Genomic DNA, 5375 nt, shown 5'->3' with positions numbered 1-5375 from the left:
CCGCCCCCCGCGCCCCCGCGCGCGCCCGCCCAGCCGCATTCCTCCCCGCCCCCGGCGCGCGCCCAGCGCTTCCCCCCGCGCCGCCGAGCCCGGCCCGGGGGTGGGGGAGCCGCGGCCGCTGGCGCCTGCTCCGTCCCCTCCCACTCGCACGGCCCCTTCCTCCCTCCTCTCTCGGCCGCTCGCATTTCCTGCCGCTCTGGCTCTCCCGGCCCCTGAAAGTTCGTCCCAACTTTTTCTCCCCCGGGCGGGCGCGGCGGGCGCAGTCCGGGGGCAGGTTGCTGCGCTCCTCCTCGCTCCGCCGCTTGCCCTCCCGGCGCTGGTCCTCGGGGAGCGGCCGCCACTCAGTGGCCCCTGGCGGTCCTTCCCCTCCCACCTCGCCCATCCTCCCGGTCCCAGCCTCCCTCTGGCGGGACAGACGCGAGCCAGGGTGGTTCTCCTTTTCCCCTTCTCCGAGCGCCCCCGCGCCAACTCTCGCGCCGGGTTCGCGGCGGAAACCTCCCTCCTCTTTCGCCTCCTTCGGCTCCTTCCCTCCGCCCTTCCACCGCCAGCCACTGGAATCAATTCTTTGGGGGAATTGGGGCTTCGCCGCTGCCGCCGCCGCGGAGGACAGCCTTTCCGCGCGGGACTCCGGGGCACCGATAGGGCCATGTAAGCAGGTAAGCGGCGTCTGGGGCGGGGAGTCGGGCCCGGGGTTGGGGGCCTCTTGGGCGTTTCGGGCGCCTTGCCGATGACTTGGGCAAACGCTGGCAACGCCGACTTGGGATCGGCGGCCCGGGACGCCTGGCAGGGCAGCGGGGGCGCGAGGTGGCCGGGCCGCAGGAGTTTTAAGTGGCGGTGGGAGCCGCCCGCTGCGGCGCACAGCTTGTCTGGGGAGTTAGGTGGAAGGTGAGCGCTGTCTGGAGAGCTGGTGGTGAAATCACACTCTCGCCTCCTCTTCCCCATTCCCTTCTCCTTTTTGGGATCCAGAGAGGGCCTAGTGAGGGCAGCTGGAGATACCCAGACGGTGCGGGCCGGAGGATGAAAGCCAAAGACGTTGCTGCCTCTCGGGCTGGAGAGGGACTCTCTCCGCGACCCTCCTCTTGCCCCCTAAGGAGACAGGATCCTGAGAGGGAGAGGAGTTTGCATGCCCTCCCACTAGGCCCCAGCCTAGCCACCAAACCCCAGGGCTTCTTGGTCCCTACTTGGGTGGTCGGGCCGGCCCATCGGGAAAACCTGTGGCCGCATAATTTCAGAACAGGTCTCCACCTCAAACTCTCGAAGTTCTGAGTATTAACAAGTTCTGAGGGTGTTGTTAATGCACCGCCTCCCCTCTCTCCTGGCATGACCGCTACATCGGGGGTTTGAATGCTTGTAAGGGATTTTCCACCTTTTGGAGGGAGCAGTGAGGTAACGCCGCCCCTGTCCCGCTTTCCTCTCCTCTTCCTCTAGTTGCCGTCACCCCCAGCTACAACTTAAGGAGATTGTGGGGTTTCGTCTTCAGTCTGTCCAGGGACTGGCTGTTGCAGGCTCTTTGTGAAGGTGAGGAATCTCTAGACTGCTGGCTGCTGGTGGGTTACAGGATTTCCACCAATGTGTGAATTTCTTCAAATGGGTTAGTTCACCCATTCATTCAAGGAATCTAGTATTGCAGTTTCCCCTCTGGGCTAGGAACAAGGGATACAAAGATGCTAAAACAAGATCTAACTGCAGCCTCCCGGAGGAAACCCTCAGGCTGATCTAGAAGTAGAGCGTAATGAGAGGGCCTGAGAAGCCTTGGTCGGGAGGTGAGGGGGCAAGGTGTGCACTGAGCTGAGAGGATTGAGATGTTGCTCACCTGGAGGGCCGATTAGGAAAGTGCGTTTCGCGCAGAGGAAAGAGCTTGTGCAAAGTAAGAGTCATCCAAAAGACGAGTACAAAAAGGTCATATCTAGTAGCTAGCTGGGGGCTGGAGGGGGATTTATGGCCAGTGTAGCATTTTTTTTTTAAATATCAGAAATTAAAGTGGAAGCATTTAGAGGAACCAAGTAGCTTCCAGAGGAGCACACATCTCTCTTTTTGGACACGCCTTCATGCCTGATGCCGTTTCTACAACAAGCAGTGGTTGTGGGACCATCTAAATTTTCATTGGCACTAATTGGCCCAGGCCTGGTTTCATTAGAATGGTATTGATTCTCTTTTAAAGAGCCACCTGACAGCAATAGGTGATAATACTGTAGCTTACAGAGTCCTGTATTAAAGTTGCCTTGTCTTTTGGTGATGGCCTTAAAAGCTTGTGCCTTATAGAATGATAGGTTAATGAATGGGGCTGAACAGCACGGTGCTCTTTTGCCTAATCCGAATGGGTGGCCATGCTGTGCAGAGTGAGTTCACGTATGTGTCACTGTGTTTGTTGTAGTATTCTCCACTTTTCCAAGTCATTACTGCCCCAGCACAGTTGGAAGGATGACTTTCCCTTCCTCTGAAACTTTATGAAAAACTGAATGTCTTCTGGGAGATTGTCGTAGCCTCATCGTCCAGGATTCAGCAGATCCTGCCTAGAAAATTTTTTATAGTACGGCAGCCTCCTGTACGTGTTTGCCTCTCAAGGGTGCCTCTTCTCGGGGCTGAAGTCGCGTTGTAGTATTTATTATTCATAGTGGCTGTGTCCTGGCTGAGGTGGCAGAAGTCCAGCTTCTGGTGACCTCAGGCCAGTCCATCAGAGTGAGAAAAGAACATTGACTTCCTACAGTGTCGGGTGTTTACCTAAGCTCCCCGCAAACACCATACCTTATCTCAAGAACAGCCCCTTGACGAGGGTTTTCCTGAAGGTATAGGACCTGCTTGAGAGTAATGGCTCAAGGGAAGCTTTTTCTTGCTAATTCCAGGTAGCCGCCCAGCCTCCATCATTGGCTTAAACACATAGTGAATTTTAATGCTTTAGTTATTTAGGTTTGTGCGGACCATGTGGAACGGACAGCTGTAATGGAAAGAGCAGTTTGACTATTTTCACTTGGAGGAACCTAAAGAATTCAGAGGAAAATCAGAATTTCGGGGAGAATTCTTACTTGTCCTGAATGGAAGAGCCAGAAGTCGAGAACTATGAAAATTTTTTTGGTTTCCCAGTGCCTTCCCTCCTTATTAAGGGTTTCCATTTTTGGCTCCAGGGAAGCAAACATAAACCCTTTGATTGCACATCGTCCCCCACCTGGGTTCCATATTCTTATCCTTTGTCACCTGCGACCCTGCATTCGAACTTCTTTACTTAGTCACCAAATGCTGTGCATTTTTTGGAACTCATTCTAAGCCTCAGCACGGTACTGTGCACTTTGTTAGACATAAGGCAGGGGAAAGAGATGAGATGAACTCTTTAGTCAATTCAGTTGTTGCTGCTTGTGCTGATTGAAAAAGAACGAGGGAAAACAAACAAGTTTTGGTAGAGAAGAGGTTAAAGTTAATGTCTAAAATAAGACTCTGTGGCCTCCTCTTATTGATTTAATTCTCTCTTCCCCTGTCTGAGCCCCAGGGAGGGCTTATTAAATGGTCCAAGGGGTGTGTGTAGCACATTTTGCAGCTTTTCCGGGCTATCGGTATGCTGGTGCCAGGGATCCAGGGTTGGGAGTTCAAGATATAGCTAGGTTTGTATTCCAGCTCTGCCATCGTTTAGCTGTGTGATGTTGGCCGAACTTCGCAGCCCTTCCAAGTCTCCATTTCTTCATCTCTTAGATGGGGCCAGTAGTATTTAACTTGCCAGGATATTTGTGGGGAATTCTGTGTAATGCTGTATGTCCCTCTGCTAACAGTGCCTCCCTCACAGAGTAGGTGTTGGGTCAAGGATGGCTATTTATATGTTCCAGGAGTTATATGTGGCCATGAATGTGCTCTTTGTGTGTGTCATTTTTTCCCCAGCAGCCTGAATTCACATGTGTGCCAACATACACATAAAGCTTTGTCTTTGACCCCTTTTTTTTTTTTTTTTTGGTCTATTGGCTCAAAGCACACGTGTTGGCTGGCAGCTGCTGGCCTCTCATATATGAGGAGGTCGAGCGTTGCAGGACCAGGCAGTAGGATAGTTGGGAGGGAAAGCCACATAGACAAGGGCAGAGAAAAGGATTCTTTTCCCTGTATACTACTTAGTGTAACGAGGGTCCAGTGCTAATACAAGGATCCTTGTGTTTCTAATGTTGAAATCCAGTTAATTAAATGATGTTAGAATAAATCCGCCTGCCTTTATAGCAAGAGTGCAAAAGCTGGCCGATCGACACAAATGAGTGTCTTTGCAGCCTTGCTTTCCTTCTTTGAAGCCCAAGTATAAGGAGGTAACTGCAATGCCTCTTGTGTCCTGCCAGCTTCAGGTCGCTTGAACTTTAACGTTGCCTTTCATCCGAGAAGCCTAAAGTATTTGGCAAACATTAACTCATTGATCTTCGTATCAACCTCCCAACAGGAGGGAATGTTAGAAGAAAGGAACAACTCCTAAAACAGCAGTAAGGCAGGTGTGTAGTAGCTGTTCTAGAAGCAGAAAGGGTTGTTACAGTCAAGAATTGGCTAGATCGTGCATACGGGATTGTAGACTGGTCCCAGGTCAGAGAGGACCCCTTTGAGTGGTCGAGGGAGAAAGTTTAAGAAAATGCAGATCAGGCTGGGATTTTTGCAGTGGAAGGGGAGAGGAAATCACATTACTAGGACCAGCCATTGCCTTTGCCACGTATTGCATGCACACCAATTATGAAAATAAATAATCTCTGAATTATTTATAATTTTGAATGAAAGGATATGATGCAATGCTTGTGGATGAGGATTTAGAGTAGCTGAGGGTAAAAGGTAATAGTGACTAAGTACCTTTTTGTGGGATAAGGGTGGTTATGTGTCTAAGTTGGATTATAAATGGCGTATTAACATTGTTTTAATTTCCTTTCCCTTTTTCCTGTTGCTTCCATATGCCTCAGCTTGGTTTTGTTTTACTCTCCAGTCAAGCTTTTGCTGGACTTGCTTTATGGTCCTTGCTACTGGAAAAAACATACTGTGGCCATGCTTAGATCAATCTTGTGTGTAGGATTTGATGTGGGTGATTTAGCTTAGTTCCTTAGGGGACTCCATTAGGCCCAGCTCAAGGGTTTCATCCTGAATCTGGTCAGTTAGCTTGACCCAGAGGCCTGTTGCATATCCAGAGATCCTGTAACCTTAGGCGACCATCCCATAAATGCTCGATGTTGCTCAACAGGGAGGTGTCTGGTGAGAAAATGAGAAAGGGTTCGCTGGTGGTGGTGGCATCCTCTGAGAAGCAGAGCATCCTTTTCACGTTTGTAATGTTTGAGATTTTAGTACTGAATGATATTCCTCAATTAGAAAGCTTTACGGTGAGGACCACTGACGTGCTCTCCTTTGCTTCGCTGTTGAAAATTAGCAAAAGTTCCTGA

At 50.8% G+C, this 5375-nt stretch overlaps 1 protein-coding gene across 2 annotated transcripts in view; it reads left to right on the top strand.

The window, feature by feature from the left end:
* Window positions 1-125: 125 nt before the first annotated feature.
* Window positions 126-5375, top strand: part of PTPN14 (protein tyrosine phosphatase non-receptor type 14) — a 168994-nt gene continuing 163744 nt past the window's right edge. The window contains exons 1-2 of one of the 2 annotated variants that reach the window (XM_060131371.1): window positions 126-656; window positions 1429-1518. The gene's annotated coding sequence lies outside the window, so the exon portion shown is untranslated. The remainder of the gene's footprint in view (window positions 657-1428; window positions 1519-5375) is intronic. The other variant, XM_060131380.1, reaches the window with a different exon arrangement.

The sequence above is a fragment of the Lagenorhynchus albirostris genome, chromosome 2 (genome assembly GCF_949774975.1).
Source record: "Lagenorhynchus albirostris chromosome 2, mLagAlb1.1, whole genome shotgun sequence".
NCBI lineage: Eukaryota > Metazoa > Chordata > Mammalia > Artiodactyla > Delphinidae > Lagenorhynchus > Lagenorhynchus albirostris.
This window is presented reverse-complemented; position numbering and strand designations above follow the sequence as displayed.